This window comes from Lepus europaeus, chromosome 16 (assembly GCF_033115175.1).
Source record: "Lepus europaeus isolate LE1 chromosome 16, mLepTim1.pri, whole genome shotgun sequence".
NCBI classification, from domain to species: Eukaryota; Metazoa; Chordata; class Mammalia; order Lagomorpha; family Leporidae; genus Lepus; species Lepus europaeus.
The window spans coordinates 32,498,452-32,521,420 of record NC_084842.1 but is presented as its reverse complement, the minus strand read 5'-3'; the positions used below and the strand labels follow the sequence as shown (position 1 = coordinate 32,521,420).

At 36.4% G+C, this 22,969-nt stretch overlaps 1 pseudogene; it reads right to left on the bottom strand.

The window, feature by feature from the left end:
* The window catches only part of LOC133775056 (poly(rC)-binding protein 2-like), a 78,571-nt pseudogene extending 59,558 nt beyond the window's left edge, over positions 1–19,013 (bottom strand).
* Between the last annotated feature and the right edge of the window lie 3,956 nt (positions 19,014–22,969).

Below are 22,969 nucleotides of genomic sequence, written 5' to 3'. Positions count from 1 at the left end.
CCTTCAGCTCTCCATCTAATATTCAACATATTCTGGGAATAGCTCCTTGAATCTCTAGTGTGAAGGTAATGATGTTAACCAATTGTATCACTTATTCTTTTTATTATAGTCTGTTGTAATTACTCTATGAAAAGATGCACATGACCCAAAATATAATTTTATTTTAATTACACACACACATATCAAGGGAATATGAAAATTAGTGTTACTTATATAATGAGCCTTTCTGGAAACAACAGATACCCTTCCCAAAAAAAGTCCTATAATATCTTGAGAGACCAAAGAAGTTTATTTATAATTCATTAGTTGGGGTTAGAGGGTGTGCAGGGGTAATGTCTGCCACACACAGAGTTTTGCATGGCTATAAAAGTGGCAACAAAGGAGGGAACACCTGGGCTTCTTACTAGCTTGACCAGATTCAGGGAAGAAGCGAAAGAGATAGAGGGGTGTGGCTTGAAAGCTATCCACAGTTTAACATCAAAAATTGGAGTCGGGGGCTGGCATGGTGGCGCACTAGGTTAAACCTCCGCCTGTGGTGCCGGCATCCCATATGGGTGCCGAGTTCTAGTTCCTGTTGCTCCTCTTCCAGTCCAGTTCTCTGCTGTGGCCCAGGAAAGCAGTGGAGGATGGCCCAAATCCTTGGATGCCTGCACCCCCGTAGGAGACCAGGAAAGAAGCTCCTGGCTCCTGGCTTCAGATCGGTGTAGCTCCGGCCGTGGCAGCCATTAGGGGAGTGAACCAATGGAGGGAAGACCTTTCTCTCTGTCTCTCTCTCTCACTCTGTAACTCTACCTGTCAAAAACATTTTAAAAAAATGGAGTCAGTGTCAGGAGCTCCGCTGAGCTGGAAGAAAAGAGTGGAACTGCCAGCTGCCAGAACAGCTGATTAAAGCAAGCCAAAAATGAATTAAGCCAAAAATGAATTAAGTGATGTTATGAGCAAGAAGCTAAACCCAGAGATTGACTTTCCCTGCTTAATTTCCCCCATGGAAAAGCACCACTAGAGGATCAGGTGAATAAACATAGATGTAGGGGTCATATTACTGGTAAATGACCCTGAATGAAGGCGCAGGCAGGTTTGTTGACCCTGGGATTGGGGCCAAGGCAAGAGAGAATAGAGAAGTACTGAGTACTGGATACTGAGTCAGAGCTGGGAGAAGTGATTTTTTGTTTTTCTCCTCCCCATAAACAGGTCTCAGCAAAGGTACATGAAAAATATCTCTGCCCAAAGCCATAGAAAAAGATAACTGAATGTTCTTGGACTAGGAGTGCAGTTTTATGAAAGGGTTGAGCAGCCAGGGGCCTTGAACATTTGACGGCCATGCTGTTGAGAGACTGTACCACACATGCTGTGCACCAGGTTGTATGGGGAGGACAGTGTCCTCCATTAGGTCTGACAGGTAAAGTCTTTGTTATTGCTTATGGCCAGGAGTAAAAAAATTACAAATAGCCCATTAACTGGATCTGCATTTCTCACATTTTCCTTACCATATAAAATTATGTTCATATGCAAACCTAAGGAAACAACAGCCACATCTCTTCAAATGATTACTTTTAGTAAACATATCTTAGTGTTCATCAGTTACCTTAGTTTTGAAATGGTCTGATTTTATTCTATTTAGCTAATCTTTATATTACTGGTCACATACTTTTTAGAATTTGGAATTTGTCACTTTTAAATACTCTCTACTTAAAAATATGTTTTGAAAACACAGTGTTTATTTTTCTTAACATAGTGGCAAAACCACGATTTTTTGTAATAGTCATTAATATAGAATAGACATAAAATGTTTCCTTTTCTAAAAAGGACAGAGTATTTTTAAATTCACAGGCTTTCAAATTGCCAACTTAAGACTGAATCTAAATGCTGAGTTTAAGTCTCATAAGCCTCAATTTTATCATCTACAAATATACTTCATAAATTTATTACAAAAAAGAAATAAAACAAAATATGGCAAGTGGCATATTCTTTGGGATTTGCACTTTACTAAAGAAATGACTAACAAATAACAGATGAGTCAGTTAAAATATGCAAATTTTATATTTACCCAGAGTCCTGAAACACTTGGTGGTTGTGAATACAGAACTGACAATGATGAGTCATGTAATTGAAAGGGGAGGTTATGATCTTTTTAAGATTTAGATTCTCTGCTGAAAATATTAATCTTTACTATTTTTAGGGGCTTTTTTTGTGCCATAGAGTTATCTAAAAATTTCAAACCTGTGACAAAATTACTGGTAACTTCATTTTGTGGTTTATGAGGAATTTTTTCTCTGTATTCCTGTACCAAGAAGGAGATCAAATTCATATTTCATTTTACTAAAATATATTTCTCACAAATCATTCATATCCTTAGTGTATAATTTCTGCACCTGTTATCCAATCTGAGCTGCTCTCATTGTTTCTGTGTGATGTGGACATCAGTCTTGGAGATACATAAATGGATCTCTAAAGGCTATAAGGATTATCTTCTACTTTTTTGTTTAACAATACATACTTATTTATAATTGTATGATACATTGTATTCAATTCAGTTAAATATTTTCTCAGTACTGAGTTGTTTTTAATAACTAAATTTTAAAAATAATATATTTTGTCTTTAAAATCTAATGAGAAGCTCAGAAGTTGGAATTTAGGTACATATTTAACCTTCTGTAATTCAATGGGCTAGAGATTATAACACAATAGAAATGTGTCATGGAAACAAAGATGGCAAAGCTATTAATTATTTCCTTATGGATTAGGGAACATTCTATTTATGAGAGCTTATATAATTGACATTATCCTTAAAGAATAGATAAACCTGTCCAAGAAGAAAATAATTGGAGACAGTCATATAAGTATATGGAATAGAAGCAAGAACATGAGAAATGACAGAATTCTTAAAACTGCAAAATGATGCTGAATCTAGCCCAACTCTATGCATCCCTCCAACAGACTGCCCTCCAAAGTCTCAAAAATATAGCCAGAGTATGAAATTTCAAGAACACCTTATTTAACAGAATCAGGAGTCATAATGAATGAAAGCTGAGATTAAACCAGAAATCCCATAGCACTTATGAATATTATATTTAATAAGTAATTATGATGATTGTGAGCTCATTTAGCATTTGCCAAGATCATATAGTCTTTTAGTTGTATATCTGTATGGAAACTCTGGTATCCCTGTACATAAAACAATGGCATGTCAATAGCATGTCAGGGCTTCTCCTTACTTGTTCAAAAGATCAATAAAGAAAGTGACAGAATATTTATTCACAAAAAGCATACTGGTTTATTCTGTTTGAAAAATGAAGATGCTCATAAAAATTTTCTAAAAATTTTAAAATGTTCTTGTCACATATTGTATCTAGCCACACACTGAATGAACATGAAGTATATGCTTTGAAAAATCTACTGTAGTATGATTTATGCATATTTCCTCTTAATTAACATACATACTGTTTTGACAAACCATTCATGATATCACAAAGAGTGGTACTATTTCTATACAAATGTGATGCATGGCTATTCTCTGAAAAAAATTAGTTTCCACATATCTGCTACATAGCATGTACCTATGACAGCTATAAGAAATGTCAGTGAAACACTAACAGAATTTAGTCTGCTTTTTCTTTCCCATTTTGTCACAATTACTTATGGATTTACTATTTTGAGTTGAAATTTTTCTCTGATTACTTCATAATTATTTATATTTTATAGTAGTTGACATCTGGGTTCTTTTTATTTGACTACTCAGGACTTTGTAAATTCCTGGTAATAGTACACATGGGTAGTACCAGCCATGCTAAGCAATAATCAGGCACCTAACTAAATGGCATACGTAGCTGGAGCCATGCTGAAGTTGACAACAGATCTAACATGATGAGCTTTTTCAACTGAGATGGACTCTTTGTGTTCTCTGACTTTAAGCTACAGTTATTTTGAAAGATATATTTCTTTTCTTGGCCTAAAAAGAACACTTTGTCTTAATTATACTTGACATTTCAAAGCTCATACCAAGAGATTTCTCTAGGGACAGAAACAAACCACTTGTCTCTTCCAGAGTAGGGGAGTGAAATAAGTAAACAGAATTTATGTAGTTATCATTCCATAGTGCAATTTCTCTGGTATTCATTTGTTTGCATTTATTTTTTACCCTAAGAGAAGCACTAGGCTGCTGGGTCTTAGTCCACCCGTAGGATGGACTGGGTCCGAGGAAAGGTAAGTGCGCCGCTTGCCCGCTCCCCCGTTCCCCAGCCTCCGATCCCATCCCGGAGACAATCAGACGCAGCGGGGAGCCAAGTCTAGCAAGGACTCAGTCATCTTTTGCATAATAGTACCTTTTATAACACAAAACTGCAGAGTCATTGGGGCAGGGCTAAGGACCAACCAATCACTTAAAAAATCACCTTATGGGGGGATTTCTATAGGACTAGCCCTATGTCTATACACTTGTTACTAGTTTTGTTACCTCCCTTGTTGTTGCGCAGCCAATTAGTTTTAGTGGTAAACAACTTTGGATTCCGCCCATCTTACTTCCTCTGGGCGCCATCTTACTTGGCTCCTCGTGACTTCGTTCCGCGCAGCTCGGGCGGGGGCACCCTGGAGCAGCTGCGCATGCGGAGCCCCCCGGCCAGGCCTGGCCTGGCCTGGCCTGGCCTGGCCGCGCTCATGCCCCACACTAGGCAAGTTGTAGCTTTATATCCTCAAAGATAATTAAAGTATTGATAGGAGAAATATTTTGGAAAATTTAGAATAAAATCACAAGTAGACAAAGCAGGGGCTGGCCTTGTGGCATAGTGGTGCCGACATCCCATATAGGCACTGGTTCAAGTCCCGGATACTCCACTTCAATCCAGCTCTATGCTGTCGCCTGGTAGAGAGAGCAGCAGAGAATGACCTGGGTCTTTGGGCCCCTGCACCCACATGAGAGACCCAAAGGAGGCTCCTGGCTCCTGGCTTCAGATCAGTGCAGCTCCTGTCATCATGGCCATCTGGGGAGTAAACCAGCAGATTGAAGACTCATTCTCTCTCTCTCTCTCTCTTTCTCTTTCTTTCTCCCCCCACTGCCCCTCTCTATCCTTCTGCCTCTCTGTAACTCTAGCTTTCAAATAAAATAAATAAATCTTAAAAAAAAAACAAGTAGACAAAGCAGTATATTACATGTCTTTGATTGTTCCAAATGTTCATAGAGAGAAGTAAATTTTCTCTGACAATGTAAAATAAAATAACAGATGCCAGGAGATTGCCAATTTCAAGCTTTAATTTTTTTTTTTTTTTTTGACAGGCAGAGTTAGGCAGTGAGAGAGAGAGACAGAGAGAAAGGTCTTCCTTCCGTTGGTTCACTCCCCCAAATGGTCTCTAAGGCCAGCGCACTGCACCAATCCGAATCCAGGAGTCAGGTGCTTCCTCTTGTTCTCCCATGTGGGTTCAGGGCCCAAGCACTTGGGCCATCCTCCACTGCCTTCCTGGGCCACAGCAGAAAGCTGGACTGGAAGAGGAGCAACCAGGACTAGAAGCCCGGGTGCCGGCGCCAAAGGTGGAGGATTAGCCTAGTGAGCCGTGGCACTGGCCAAGCTTTAATTTCTTAAAATCACTAGAAATTAATAGACTTCAATTCTTCCTGATTTAATTTTATCTTTATATATAAACATTTCCTTTGGATATATGATATATGTTTCAAGATCCATGTTTTCTCTCTGATAACATAAAAATACCTTTATAGAAGGTATTCATATTGCTCTTTCCATGAAAGTATATAATGTAAAATGCAGTCTAGCAAAACTAATGTAATATAAATAAAATAGTCTAATAAGATATACTATGTATTTTCAAAAAAAGAATCTAATACATTTTTTAAAGATTTACTTATTTGTTTGAATGGCAGAAGAGAGAAAATAGAGAGATACCTCCCATGCATTGATTCACTCCCCAAATGACCACAATGGCTGGGGCTTGACCAGACTGATCTAGGAGCCTGGAACATCAACTAGGTCTCTCACACGGGTGCAGGGGCCCAAGTACTTGTGCCATCTTCTGCTTTTCCAGGTGAATTAGCAGGAAGCTGCAAGAGGCAGCTTTACTAGCTATGGCAAAGCACAGGCCCTCAAATCTTTGTTTAAATTTATTAAAAGCAATAAATTAGCATTCAACTTATATGCAAAGCTATTGACTTTTGTGTCATGTAGTCAGTCTTTTTCCCAAACTATTGGAAGCATACTCCAGTTGCTTTAATTTAGACATTCTAAATGACTGTCTACTATACTTACTATTCTTTCACTTGGAGATATTATAATGGAAATATAATCAGCTGAGATAAGATGGGATATTTGCAAGTCACACGTAAGATAAATGACTTGTAACCAGATATATAACAAACTCTTTCAGTAAAACAGTAAGAAATGATTCAGAGTAGGCATTTTTTTTTTAAGAAAACAAAACCTGAAACTTAGTACATGTGATGACAATGGAACATATTTAGAGTAGGCATTTAGTGTAGTGGTTAAGTAGCCACTTGGGCCACCTGCATCCCATGTCAGAGTACTTGAGTTCAAGTCCAGACTACTCCACTTCTAGTCTTTCTTCTTGCTAGTGTGCACAATGGAAGTAGAAAGTTGTGGCTCAAATACTTGAGTCTATACCACCACGTGGGAGAACAGAGTAGAGTTCCAGTTTCCTGGCTACAGCCTGGCCCACCCCTTGCTATTGAGGGTATTTGAGGAGTGAAATAGCAGATGGAAGATATCTCTGTCTAGCTTTATGCATTTCTAGTAAAAGGAGAATTAATAAACATTTTTAAAAGTAAATGAGAAAATTCTGAACATAATTATCATTAAGATGTACTCCTTAAAGTTATTATGACATAGTACTATATACCACATAGTAGTACACACCCTTTAGAATGGCTTTACTAATACATACTGATAATACTAAGTATAGAAATAATGGGTAAGTGGGCTTGTCTTACATTGTTGGATATACAAATGATAAATTTCTAAGATAATTGGGCAGTTTCATATAAAAACTAACTATACACTTTCCATATGGATTAGCAGTCACAGATCTGGATTTTTTTATCTAGATAACTGAAAACCTAAGTCTGCATAACAACCTGTAAACAAATGTTTATAGCAGTTTTAAGTTTGGATTCCAAAGAAGAAGCCCAGATCAGGTATCTTTTAGTGGATGAATAATGGGTTGGTATTTAAAACATATGTTGCCCACCTATACCATGGACTGGCAGGAAAGAAAAAAATAAGCTTATCTCAGAAGAGTAAAATTCTATGATTCAGGTTACCATTTTTATGATCCCCTCATGATGAAAGGTTACAGTGCTTAAAAACAGAGCAGTCAATTCTAGGATTTGTGGTTAACAAGGTGCATTTCAAGATGTAGTTTGACATTTCATTTGGAAGAGAGGATACTGTAATCTTTAGGTGATGCTAGTCATACATATCTAAATATGGGAAGAAATTCCATAGAACTATATGCCATAAAATGAATATATGTAAAATTGATCAAATCTACATGATGACTAAAATTTAGTTAGTAGTGTTAGACTGGTGCTAATCACATGATGGCAGAGGTAGACCTACACTGAATTCTGGGCTTCTGGCTTTGGGCTGGCCCAGACTTAGTTGTTGAACATTTGAAGAGTGAAGCCACATGCGGAAGTTTCTCCCTCCCTCTCTCTCTTTCTCTCTCTCTCTCTCTCTCTCTCTCTGTGTGTGTGTGTATTTCTGACTGTCTACCTTTCAATAAATAATTTTGATTCAAAAATTGCCATCCTTTGGTGACGCTGGATAATGATACAAGAGTACATTCTTAAGCCGGCGCCTTGGCTCAACAGGCTAATCCTCCACCTAGCGGTGCCAGCACACCTGGTTCTAGTCCCTGTTGGGGCGCCGGATTCTGTCCCGGTTGCCCCTCTTCCAGGCCAGCTCTCTGCTGTGGCCTGGGAGTGCAGTGGAGCATGGCCCAAGTGCTTGGGCCCTGTACCCACATGGGAGACCAGGATAAGCACCTGGCTCCTGCCTTCGGATCAGCGCAGTGTGCCGGCCTCAACGCACCGGCTGCGCCGGCCATTGGAGGGTGAACCAACAGATAAAAAAGGAAGACCTTTCTCTCTGTCTCTCTCTCTCTCACTGTCCACTCTGCCTGTCAAAAAAAAAAAAAAGAGTACATTCTTCATTAAGTTTTCTTTATGATTCTAGATATGTTATAATTAAAAAGTCAAAACTAAGTGCGGTGTTAGCAGTTGAGATGATAATTCAGATGCCTATATCCCATATCAGCTGTGTCTCTGTTCTTGTCCTAGCTTCATTTCGCCTTCCAGATTTCTCCTAATGCACACTCTGAGAGCAGCAGTTGAGGGCTCAACTAGCTGGATACTAACCACTGACTTGAGAAACCTGGATTGAGTTCCAGCCCCCAGATTTGGCTCCCTAGCCTGGAGGTGTTGGAGTAGGAGGTAGAAAAAAACAGCAGAAAGGAACTCACTATCTCTTTCTCTCTGCCTCTGAAATATATATATATATATATATATATATATATATATAATTTTTAAAAAGGTATAGTACAAATAATTAGTTTAAACATAAAACTTTATTTAGAATATTAAATATAATTATTGTGTACTATGTGAATAACAAAGTCTTTGTCAATGTCATTTTACTGCAAATTATTTTTGTTCTCTCTTGCCATGTTTTGGCTTCCTTGTACATTTTAAAACTTTTGCCTGTATACATAACCCATAAAATGATTATTATAAGAATATCCTGAGACTTGTTTTGAAATGATATTTACCTTATTTGAAGATTTGTATGAACTAGGTAGTGAAGATTAGAATGAATATCTTTATAAGGACAAGTTTATGATAATAAATTTATAGCAATTTTTGTCGCAGATTGTGCAAAAATTTGAGGCAGTCCGTTTTCTTTGCTTTCAGTCAGCTTATTTTAAGTTTGGTCTCACTAAAACTCATGTCATTCAAGGATCAAATTTATAGGAAGAGTGTACTATTCATATTAAATTAATCATCATGACTAATTCCTAGACCATACTTCCTTTCCTTTATGTCAGAGAGGAAGATATCAAAACTGTAGATTCAGTGTTCAGTTTTTTTCTCTAAGTGTAATGTCTGTGTCTAGGGTTCTGGTAACCTTTGGTAGTCATGCTTTTCCTAAATTCTTTATAGTTTTCTTAGTGCTTGGCCAGTACAAAGTAAACAAAGAGATGCTGATTTTGTTATGTGAAGTACTTTTAATTGTATTCGCAGTTGAATTCCTAGAATTTTTTAGTTAAGATCTTCTTCATTTTACTTATTTACTTACAGAATTTTACTTACATTTACATTTACTTAAGAATTTTCTATTATGTTTTAAAAATAGTTTTCATTTGGCTTTCATGGGAAAAAACATTTACAGAAACAATAATAGTAATTTAAATCTATATAGAGGAAAAAAATAGCACATTTACAACAGCCTATAAAGTAGATCAATCTATCCTATATATTTGAGCGACTTAAATAGCAGTTGTATTATCTTATATGTCATATTCAACAGCTCAATTCTTTTATGTCATTCTCAATGAACCACTCTTGTGAGCAAAGCCCAGTGTATATTTAAAAAATAAATACATGGGAGAAAACGTTGAAGGACAACGTTCTCCTGTAACATTTTTTGTTTATAACAATTAACTTGGTTTTATTCAGTTAGGTACTGTGTCTGAAGTCAGCCTGGTGCATTTGAATTCTAACCTGTTTGGAGCCTTCAAGCTCTCTTAACCTCAAATAATGAGAGATGTTATCAGATTCAGTTGGTGTGAAATGAATAAAATGTGGAGTGGTATCTCCAGCTTTGAAAGGTCCTTGTCTCAAGATAACCAGGAAAGCAGGTACTTACCAGTATGAGAGATTTAAACCTTTATTTTATAAATACTAATAAAAACTAGAGGCCAATTTAAGATCCTCATCCTCTATTCAGTAAAAATGCTATTACACTAAGAGAAGACAAAAGGTCTTTCAAATGCCATTGAGTCATGCTAAGCAAGCATTTTTAGAGTTTATCTTTCTAAAATTATTTGCTTCCCTCTAAATCTAAATGGACTTATTAACCTTCTTGCCTCAAAAAATCATACACAAAATAAATTCTAAGTCCCTATAAATGTACACAAGTACACACACTCAGATATTATAGATAGAAATTTTATAATTTTGGATTCCATCAATATTCTTATGAATTAAAATTGAATTATTATAAGCCTGTTCTTAGGGTTTGCGTGTTACTTAACCATAACTTAAATTCTTTGATTGTCACTTGGAAACCCATATCACACCTTCAAAGAAAAGTATCTGTTGAGGAACTCAAATATTTTACAAAACATCAGACATATAAGCGGTTAAAAACCATGGTTTCAATTCACATAATCATAAATTACTATTTATTCTTCAGTGAATCATGGGAATTGAATTCATATAAAAATGTGAAATAAACCAACTTTTTCTTTAATCCCATCAGGTTATCTGGCACCCCTATGCTGATTTAATCCCAAATAAAGACATGTTGAAATAGTATAATATTATTTACTTAAATACTATTTTTTATAGTTTTCATAACGTCATCAGTGAGTTTTAGACATTAACATTCAGCCGCTCCTTCATATATCTATATAAATGTAGATATACAATTAAGGACAACATGTATTAGCCTATTGTTCCTTACTAATTTACGTTTTAGGAGTTAGGACAGATGAAATTTAACATTCATATGTCATGTGTTTTTTAATTGCAAGTTTTAGAAATAAAACCCATGCTCACTTGCTAATTCACGATGTATTTACAAAATGGCAAGCTCTCTATCAAATGTACATGTTTTGCTGGGAAAATAAATAAAATGAACATGGAGTCAATATAAGTAAATATCTACTTGGCTGTATTTCAGTGTAGTTATACTCCATAACAAGCCTATTCCCCCAAAACTGCTTACCTTCCAAATTAAGAACTTTTAAGCTATGTTAATCACCTTATACTGTATTATGTTTATGTTTCTTTCTTGTGTCACATCATCTCAGCCAAGCCCCAAGAATTTACAATTCTCTAATTGTTAGGGGCTTAATCAGAATCATCTGGAACACTGGTGATAGAATTTGCTGTAATAATTGCGTTAACCTCTGTGGTTGTTCGCATACAGCAGTTGCATGTGTCAGATGTTCCACACTCAACCATCTTTTTCAATTTTTTTTTTTTTTTAATTTTGAGAGAGAGAGAAAGAACGAACAAACTGGATCTGTTGTTAACTTCCCAAATGACTGAAACAGCCAGGACAGGCCCAGCCAAAGCTAGGGACCTGGAATTCCATTCTGGCCTCCCAGGTGGTAGGCAGGAACCCAAGTACTTGAACCATCATCTTGACACCCCCAACTTCTGAGTGTGAATTAATAGGAAACTGGATAGGATTTGAAGGGCCAGGACCCAAAACAGGTACTCACATGGGCTGTGGATGTTTCAACTAGTTACTTAACTGCTGTGCCAAACACTGATTTCTATTAGTTCTGTTTGAAGTATCCCATCTTATCATTGTCTTAATATCCCCTACTCCATCATGCTTTCATTTTTGTCCACAATCAATGTTTAAATTAATTTGTACTTATTTTCTGTGTATTAATTGTATAAAACTGTTTAATGTTTTTTTTTTGTTTGTTTTCATATATGTTAGTGTCTTTACTAGGTTATCAGTTTCTAGCTAGAAGAATATTTTAGACTGTATTTTTTGATAGTCATGTGGTTGGCAGGGTGATCTTTGGGTGAACAATGATTGCTGTTGATACACATCCTAAATAATAACAGGATGCAACAATGTGTTGGTGAATCCTTTAGGAATTTTTCATATATATGTAAAAGCTCCTTCAAAAAATGTTTGAATGAATTACCTGAAATTGTGTTTAATATCATCATTTGGGTCTTTGAACTTAACATTGTGAAATGACTGATATAGCATTTACCTCCAGTATTCAGTGAATTGCACTTTATTTTTGCAGTAATATACAAAGAAGCAAAAGAGATATGTTATAAATCTTTCTATTAAAGTCATTGATCTTTATCCAGTATTCAATACTGGTACCCTGTTATTCTTCAGTCCTGAATATAAATGAATCCTGTGTTTGTTTTCTTATTCTTCATTATTTACAATGCTAAAAACTTATCCATAAAAGGTATATTAATAAACCGTGCATGTGTTAGGGAAGTTGTAAACCTTTTCCAATGCAGTGAGATAGATGAGTTCTGTAAGAAGGAGAAAGCAGACACAGCGTGTCAACAACTGAGTATATTAACATTGTCTTGTCTGCTTTTACCCATTGACATGACTTAGGTTGAAGCTGAAGCCTGAGTTGTGTGCATTCCCAATTGAATTATTTTGCTTTTCAAAGTAGAATGTTGCAATGTATGCTTGTATTATAAAGTTAAGGCAATGAGATGTCTGAAACAGCAGTCTGGGAAGGTAGTTTCTTAAAGGTTATAAAAAAAAGTCTATTTTTTTGAAAATTTTATTTATTTGAAAGGCAGAGTTAGAAGGGGTAGTGGTCCACTCCACAAAAGGCCACAATGGCCACACTGGGCCAGCTGAAAGCCAGGAGTTTTTTCCAAGTCTCTCATGTTGCAGGCAGGGGCCCAAGGACCTGGTTCCTCTTCTACTGCTTTCCAGGTGCATTACCGGGGAGCTGGATTGGAAGTGGAACAACTGGGAGTTGAACCAGTGCCCATATGGGATGCCAGTGGAGGCTTTACTTGCTGTGCCACAGCACCAGCCCCTTAAAGTACGTTTATTTTTATTTTTTTTTAAGATTTATTTATTTATTTATTTGAAAGAGTTACAGAGGGAGAGAGAAATGGTGAGAAAGAGAGATGTTCCATCCACTGGCTCCCTCTCAAAAGGCCTACAATGGCCTGAGCTGGGCCAATCAGGGCCCAGGGGCTTCTTCCAGGTCTCCCACATGGGTGCAGGGGCCCAAATACTTGGGCCATTTTCTGATGCTTTTCCAGGCATATTAGCAAGGAGCTGGATTGGATGACAAGCAGTCAGTACTCAAACTGATGCCCATATGGGATGATGGCATCAGATCACTGGTCCCTACAATAAATTCTAAAAGAAATCAATTATTAGAAGTTTTTAGAAAATAATATATTATACTGTGTTTAGATCCTTTCAACTTGCCTTATGTTTATAGAAACTTTGACTTGGCTTATGCTTTTAGAAACTTTAAAGTAATATAGTTTAGGAATATTGATTTTTAAAGCATTTAAAATGCTACTTAAAATACTATATGTAATGTACAGGTTTGTTTTTTTTTTATCAGAAGTTCTATTTAAAAACACAGTAAACAGGCTTGAAATTTTTTGTAGCCTTTATTATAAAAATTGAATCACTCTAATAAAAACCCACAGCTCCCCAGATACTTGGAAAGAGACATTACATTTCAATATTAGGGTCACTGAAATGCAGTCCGTCTCTGTATTGCCTGTCTTACCAATTCACTACAAGGTGAACTGCACAAAATTTTACAGGCTTTAATATACTAATTTATATATCAATAAAGGGTGATACAGTTGTTTAATATAGTTGTATTAACATGCATTATTAGCTCTGAGAATTCCCCAAAAGCCCATTCCATATTTTAAAACAAATTTGGAATATAAATCAGAAGAACTGGGCATTGGTTGGGAATTTAATCTTTATAGATCTGAATGTGAATTACCTTGATATGTAGTCTTCTATGTCTCCTGTTTCATGAGAAATGGCCCCTGTTTACAGCTGGTAGACTTTTCAATCTAATTCCTCCCTGCACAAAGTTAGGAAGCATACAGGATTTTTTTTTTTCACTGTTATTTGCCTCTTCCTCTTCTATTTCATTTTTAGCTCACAGTGCTTGAAAACTTCTTGGTCTTCCTATAAACGTTACTAGGATCAGGTCATGAGACCAAAGCCAGAGGTGAGGATCTTTGAGACTAGAATGTATTTTTCTTGGATTAAATGATCTTGAGCTATTATATGAGGCACATTCTTAGATATTTCTGAAATCTCAAAACATATATTATTAGAATATTATCAGTTTTCAAAATGTGTATTTATTTTACAGGCCGAGTGAAAAGAGAGAGCCAGAGAGGGAGAAACAGAGAGAAATATTCCATCTGCTGGTTCACTCCCTAAATGGCCACAATGGCCTGGGATGGGCCAAGTTGAAGCCAGGCACCTGGAACTCCATCTGGGTCTCCCACATCAGCAGCAGGGGCCCAGTTCTTTGGTGATCCTGTGCTGATTTCCAAGGTACCAGATCCTAGGTAGAACGGCCAGGAGTTTGTACAAGTCATACCTGTAATTCACTTCTTCTAGATGCCAATGGAGGGCACTAGGCACTACGGGGCTCATTGAATGGCTGATCTCCAGGAGTCAAGATGAAATCATTCCCTTAACTGAAACCTTAGAGGGAAATGACTATGATAGTTGAGTCAGCTTCTGTAACAGACTTCTTATCTGTCAGTTCAAAACAGAGTAACTATGTTATAAGTAGTCAAGTTGAAAGTTCCATGTTTTTTTGCTGTTGTTTGTTTGCTTGTTTGTTTTTTTATGACCTAACCTCAGGAACATCCCCAAATCAATTCCGTTGAACTCTGTCATTCAAGCAAGTCACTAATACCAGCCCAGATTCAACTGTCAATGACTTAAACTTTATTTCTCAGTGGAAGTGATAGTATGGGGTTTGTGTCATCTTTCATCTACTATAAAAACCATCCCAGCGAATGTTAGCTTTTACAGACTATTCTATATAATATGTGATATTTCAAAACCTTGATCATAATTCATCACTGATATCATAAATGCCCCAGGTGGTTATTTTGCAATCCACAAAACACATCATATTAATTTAATATAGTTTCTAGAAATTCTTTTGTCATGTAGGTTAGGAAGTATACAATGAAGAACTACACAGTGGTGAGACAATCTCTTATCATGATACCCTTTATTTCTATATAAAGCTGTACTCCCACCATTGATAGAGGTAATAATCTTTGTTATTGATACAATAATGCATATCCTAGCAATACAAGATATTTTTATAATGTCATTTACAATGACAATACGGAATGTGCATATAAGAGAGAAAAAGGTTTTTGTTTTTATTTTTGATTGTGTTTCTTTTTGTTTTTCTTGGTAAAAAGTAAAAATGCCAAACAAAGATGGAACTCAGCAGCACATTAGCAAAAAATCACATCATTTTCATGAAGGCATAGTATATATATATATATATATATATATATATATATATTTATATGATACCTACATATAATGTGAATCTGACAAAAAGTTAAGCATTTTTAGATTTTAAAAGTAAAATGCTTACCTAAAAATAAAATATTTTCAAAGTTGTATTCAGTAAGATGAAATAGGCTTACTGTTTTTTTCAATATCTATATTACTGATAATATGAATTTTTGCACTTTTATAATACTAAATTTACATTCATTCCTCTATGTTGCATATATAAATTTTCCTTAAATGTTCTCATTTTTCATTTGAATTACATATATTCAAATTTCATTAGGCACTACCAATTCAGGAAAAATAACTTTTAATGAATTTTTAAATTGTTTTACTTGAACTTTTATTTATTAAATATAATCATCATAGTTTTTAAAGAATCTATATTTCTGGATATCTGACCATACTAACATTTTCAAACTTTCTTCCATATACCTTTTGAGAAAAATGATATGCCCTTTTATGAAACTATATGTACATGATAGATTTTTTTTTAACTTTTATTTAATGAATATAAATTTCCAGTGTACAGCTTATGGATTACAATGGCTTCCCCCTCCCATAACTTCCCTCCCACCCGCAACCCTCCCCTCTCCCGCTCCCTTTCCCCTTCCATTTGCATCAAGATTCATTTCCAATTCTCTTTATATACAGAAGATCAATTTAGTATAAAGATTTCAACAGTTTGCACCCACATAGAAACACAAAGTGAAACATACTGTTTGAGTACTAGTTATAGCATTCAATCACAATGTACAGCACATTAAGGACAGAGATCCCACATGAGGAGCAAGTGCACAGTGGCTCCTGTTGTTGACCCAACAAATTGACTCTCTAGTTTATGGCGCCAGTAACCATCCTAGGCTGTTGTCATGAGTTGCCAAGGCTATGGAAGCCTTCCAAGTTTGCCGACTCTGCTCATATTTACACAAGGTCATAAAAGACAGAGTGAGGATAGTAACCAATGATCCTAAGAGTGGCATTTACCAGGTTTGAACAATTATACAGCATTAAGTGGGGAAGAGGACCATCAGTACACACAGGTTGGGAGTAGAGCCATTGGTGGTAGAGTAGAGGTTATGATTACAAAGGAATGAGGCCCAAGTGCACTAGACAGGGCCTAGAACAAAGGACAGAGTCATTATTAGAGGAGCTAAGAAAGGTGCTGTCTAAGCTACAATTAAGTTTTCTGATTGAGAGGCAAATAGAACCTGATAGAAGGGGCTTGATAATAATCTGGTGGGCTTTAGGCCTTGTAAATTCAGAGGCCCAGACCTATCTATCTCTTCACATGGGGTATATCCTAAGGGAGGTGTGAACCTCCTAGGGGAAGGCACTCTGTTGACTTTCATTACATGATAGATTTTTTTGTTTCTGTTGATGCAGTATGTGAGGTAAAACTGAAATTATAAAATAAGTAAAATTCCTACTTAATTTCTGAAATTATTATTCTAGTTATGTCTATGCAAATCTCACCTACAGGTTTGCAAAAGAAAAAAAATCTGTAGATTTAAAGTTCTATGTGTAATTCAGACATGGTCCTGTGATAGCAAGAACACAAAGATTTTGTGGGGTGGAACTCTGTTATTGATGAAGTTTTTCAAGTGATAGCCTAGACACAAATCAAGGTCAGGGACTGGCATTGTTGTATATCAAGTAATGCTGCTGCCTGTGACACTGGCATCCCATATGAATGCCAGTTCATATCCCGGCTGCTCCACCTTTGATCCAGCTCCCTTAATGGCCTGGGAAAAGTAGTGGAAGATGAAACAAGCATTTGGGTCTCTGCCATCCACATAGGAGACCTGGATGAAGCTCCTGGTTTTAGCCTGATCTAGCGCTGGACATTGTGGCCATCTGGAAAGTAAACCAGTGGATTGAAAATCTCTCTCACTGTTTCTCCCTTTTTCTCTGTACCTCTGACTTTAAATAAATCTTTTTTTTAAAGTCCAGATCAGTGAGCAGCCCATTGTTTCTTTCTCATTGTTTCTTTATTGTGTGATTAGAGTTACACTCATGATCTTTGAAAATCTTTTTAAACTCTCTATATCAAGACTAATGGTAAGAATGTGTTGAGTATCTGAGTGACCAGCTTCCTCCAGATTTACCCTTGAGTCTGTTTTTCAGTCAATCCCAATGTTCGTACTTGGAACATCTTCCAAGTGGAACTTTCCATTTAGGTCACCTACCACAGGGATCATCAATAGGTGGTTATCTTTTACACCAGGTGTAGTACAAAATAGTAAGTGATGAACTTTCGTGCCTCTGACACAAGGGCCGTCCATTTTCACATGAATTGATTTATGTTTAATTCTCTGATACAGCAAGGTAAATTGGATCAAGTAGATTCTCCTTGTGAATTTCAATTGAAAACTACGGAGAATTTTAATGAATTTCATGAATCATAAGCAATGTACAATGTGTAAGATAATAAATGAACTACTAACACATTTTGAGGATAAAATCCTTTGTCCCAGTAATTATACAACCCATAGATTACTATGTATTAATATGGCTAATGAAAATGTATTATATTTCCCAAAATAAAATACTTAGCAAACAAGCCATCTATACATTTTTAAAAGAATTATTTTTTTTTAATTTTTTTTTTTTTGACAGGCAGAGTGGACAGTGAGAGAGAGACAGAGAGAAAGGTCTTCCTTTTGCCGTTGGTTCACCCTCCAATGGCCGCCGCGGTAGCGCGCTGCGGCCGGCGCACCGCGCTGTTCCGATGGCAGGAGCCAGGTGCTTCTCCTGGTCTCCCATGGGGTGCAGGGCCCAAGCACTTGGGCCATCCTCCACTGCACTCCCTGGCCACAGCAGAGAGCTGGCCTGGAAGAGGGGCAACCGGGACAGGATCGGTGCCCCGACCGGGACTAGAACCCGGTGTGCCGGCGCCGCAAGGCGGAGGATTAGCCTGTTGAGCCACGGCGCCGGCTTAAAAGAATTATTTTTAAATGATCACAGGAAAACTAATGAATCAAGTGAAATTAAAACTTTAAGAATGGGGAAATCAGTGGTGTAAACATCTGTAAACATTGACTTATTCAAAAAAAAGTGATTCACAATATTTTCATGACTGAAAAATAGCTGAAATCAAACTTAAAAATATTTGGAGATGTATCTATACCATTACTCATATCTGCACACTTAATTTTCTCTCAAAAGCTTTGTTATTGTTAATGGAATCAAGAAGTCTACTACATCCATTATTTTATGGATGTATTAAAAGGGTTGGTGGTGAAAAAAGATACTAAATTAAAAAGCGAAAAGCAACTCTATGTATTGACATAAAGTAATTCTCCATTCATTAAAGAAAAAAACATGTGGTATAAAATTTGATATATAGATGTTCTGTATATGTACATGCTATTTATGGAACAGGTTTCGGGTTCCCCAAACTCATGGAGGCTTTTATGCGCCAAAGTCTTGAATGAACATATAATGGTTCACGTTAATGATCAATGGATTAAAATGGAAGTTTGATCTAATGATAGTTGTTAGGAAGTGGGCCCAATTGGATGTCTTTAGGTGATTGGGAGCTTACCTTGGGAGCATAATTCTTGTGAGAGTATTCGTTATTTAAGCCAGATTTGGCCTAGGTTCCTTCTTTGCCTCGTGGCTCACAGTGGGATCATTCTTCTGCACGTGCTCCACCGTCGCCAGCCTCTCGCACGTTCCATAGTAGTACAGTTGCCCAGTTTTCTGCTGTGACATCGAAACTTTAAGCCAAAATAAACTTTTTTCCTTTCAAAGAAAGTCCTCTTGCATGTTTTAAAGTGATAGAAAGCTGACTAATACTGTGCGTCACTTGTCTCTGAAGGGACACACAATGCATCCATGGGTACAGGAAATTGAATACCTATGGGGAGAGATTGGTTATTTCAGTTTAAGTCTACTGAGAAGCACTGTTTACCTGAGACTATCACAGAGATTTAGAAAGGAATGTAGAAGTCTTCCTTTATATGCTGTTTCCATTTCTAGGGTTTCAGTCAGCCACTGTCAGAAAATACTAACTATAGATAAAAACAACTCATACATTTTGAATAGTGTGGCTTTCTGAGTAGCATAATGAAATTTCACACTGTCCAACTCATTCTTGCTAGGAAGTGACTCATTCATTTGTCCAGTGTATCCATTCTGCATTCACTATACGCAGTGTACTTGAGTCATCTCGACTGTCACAGTAGCACAGAGCATGTGTTCAAGTTACCCTGAAGCTGGAGACTAAAAATATATTATAATACCTATGTGATTCACCTCATTTCATCACATCATAGCATATGTCATCTCACATTGTCACAAAAGGAGAAAAATACAATGCAAAAAATACTTTGGGAAGCCAACAGAGTGAAAGGTGACATTCATATAAAATATATTTCAATATAGTATAACTATTTTATTTAAATTTTATTGCTATTAATCTCTCTTCCTAAATAAATTTTCTGGTTGGAATGTATGTGTAAGAACAAATAGAGCTCAGTAGTAGCTGTGGTTTCCAGTATGCACATGGGGTCTTGGAACATATCCCCCATGGAAAAAGGTGACTACTGTGTCTGTGATGGGAAAAGGGAAGGGAGCAGTAGAAGACATGGAGAGGCTTTGGGCTCCATGAAGTTCTTACTCCTTTGCAGGAGACAGGGTGGGAGGATTGGGCAAGAAGAGTTTCAGACTGCAGTTCTGTTCTGCCAAGCTAACGGGGAGGTCGTAAGCCAATGTTACTTTTTAGAATACTCCAGTTTCTCACAGGAGTGAGCCTGAATTAGCAGCTTTCTCATTTTCAGTCACTGAGACAACCTGTGGGAAGTAGAGCTTCAACAGGAATGTGATTGTGGATTCAGATGGGCAGTGGCCAGGGTCACAGTCTGCTGAGATCTTCCAATATTATGGTCACCACGTAGGTGTGCAAGTGAAGTAACCATAGATAATACCAAAAGAAAAATAAATATTATATAGGTTTAAATCAGACTGATATTTATCAATGAATGACAGTATATTTGGAAATAGACTACAGGTTGAGTATCACTTATCTGAAATGGTTGGGACTGGAAAATTTTTATTTGGGATTTTTTTTTCAGATTTGGGAATATTTCCATAAAAGTAATATAGTGTGTGTTTTGGGGATGTGATGCAAATCTACACACAAAATTCATACCTTACACACATAGACTGAAGCTAATTTCATACAATATTTTTAGTGTATTTGTATTTTGACTGCAATTCCTCACATGAGGTTAGATGTGGAGTTTCTCACTTATGGTGTCTTGTGGGAGTCCAAAAGTTTCATGTTTTGGAGAATTCAGAGTTTAGAATTTCTAAATTAAGAATGCTCAACCTATACAACTAAAACTTGCTTCTAAAAGTTTGTTTTAAAACACACTTTAAATAGGAAGGGTTTTTCCGAGATGTATGAAATTTAAAAGAAAATAGGGGCAGGCAGTTAAGAAGCCCAGATCCCATATCAGAATACCTGGGTTTCATTTTGTGACTCCTACTTCCAACTTCAGTTCTCCACTATATGGATCCTGGGAAGCAACACTGATAACACAAGTGATGGGGATTTTGTACCCAAATGGAAGACCTGGATTGAGTTCTCAGTTTTGGCCCTCTGGCCTTGAAGGCATTTGGGAATGAAGCAGCAGATAAGAACTCTTTGTGTGCCTGTCTGTCTCTGTTTCTCTGCCTATCAAATGAATTTTTTTTAAAGAAAATATAATTATCTGTATCAAAAGAAAGCCACGTGACTACATGACAGTTCTTGAACCATGAAGAGACAAGCAAGTTCATTTAAAATTATACTTCTTTGCTTAAAAATTGTGCTTCAACATACATAACATTAAATTTACAGTTTACCCTTTGTATGTGTGCATTTTAGTTGCATTACTTACATTTATGTTATTTTCATGCATTACCACCATCTGTCTCCATAACTGTTTGATCATCCCAAACTAAAACTCGGGGCTTTGAAACATAAATTTCCCGTTAGGCCTTTACCTCAGCTCCTTATCAACTCTATTGTATTTTCAGTTTCTGTAAGTTGAGTATTTCAGGAACTGCATGTTAATGAAATCCAACAATATCTGGATAATTGATAATCTTGTTGAGAATCCTTGAACATCATGCGCTATTTTGAACATGATACTTTTTAAAATGATCTCCTTTCATTTGGCTTTCAACAGTTTCATTTTAATGCATCACTTGGGGGTTTCTTTGGGTTTAGTCTTCTGAGAGTATGCTGAACAGCTTGGATTTGCAAATTCATGTTTCCTTACATTTGGTAAGATTTTTTTGGTTGTTATTTCTTAAAAGAAGCTGTCTATTTTTCTTTCTCCTTCTGAGACTCTCATGATGATTTATTTATCAGCTTGAAACTGTGCCATAAATTCCTTAGATGCTGTCCACTCTTCTCCACCCTTTTGTTGTAGTTCTCCTCAGAGTTTAAAATTTCAAATTTCCTGTCTTCAAGTTTGCTGATTTATTTTCTACTTGCTCAAATCTGTTATGAACCACTATAGTGAATTTTTCAATTCAGATATTGCATTTTTTCAGGTCCAAAATTTCTGTTTAGTTCTAGTTTCTGTTTTTTGTTGATATTATTTTGTTTTCCTGATTTCCTTAGAGTTTTTCCTTTAGCTTTTTGAGCATATTTAAACACCTGTTATAAAACCTCTGGTAAGTCAGATGTCTGTGCCTTTGAGGGATGGTTTCTCCTACTGTGTTTTCTTCCTCTAAATAATAGTGTTTTATTGTGTCTTTAAATGCTTTGTGATTTGTGTGTGTATGGGGAAGGAGGTGCTGTAAAAACAGTCACCTCTCCCAGTCTGTAGACTGATATTGCACTAAGCAATTCTTCAATAATTGACTAGGCATTTACTGTTTTATTTTGGAATCATTCAATATAATTTAAGAACATCTTCATTTCACATAATGTTTATCAAGTTTCATTCATTCTAAGACTAGAGGTTAGCCTAGCATAAATTTTTACTCTTCTGTGCATACAATTTCTTGTACCCGAGTGCGGTTTTTGGATTTCTTCTTATACACAGCGGATTTTAAATGTTTCAGTTTCTAAAGGAGTCTCACGCCAGCTTCTCCAGGGAATCTTAGATGCACTATCTCTACTGGTAATGTCTTAGTCCAAATTTTCTAGGGATGGTAGTCTTCCTGTAGGTTTTTCTAGCATTACTACTCCTTTTCCTGACTAAGATCAAAGTTATAAAAAAATGGAGTGCAACTCTTCAGATAGCTCTGGGATAGGTAAGCAAATAAAAATAATGTCTGTTTTGCTTCTAGTAGTTCAAGAGAGGAAACTGGGAACTGAATGGCCACATCTTTCAAACTAGGACCAGGTGCAAGGAGTGGCAGGATAAGAACAAATAAAATACTGAAAAATTTACTATCATTTTGAATGCGAAATTTCTGTTAAGTGGGCATTTATTTGGTTGGTATTTGTGCTTTGTTCCAGAGTTCTATTATGGTTACTTTAGCCAGGTTTGGTTGTTACTATGTTCTCTCCATAGGGTAATAAACTTCTAGTATTTTCAAATCCAGCATTTTGCCAAACAACAATAAATGTATTTTAAGATATTAATTTAAATAATACAAACTGATCCATGGAAAAACAATATGTCTTTGATTTAAATAAAATGACCTACATAGCGATTACAAAATAC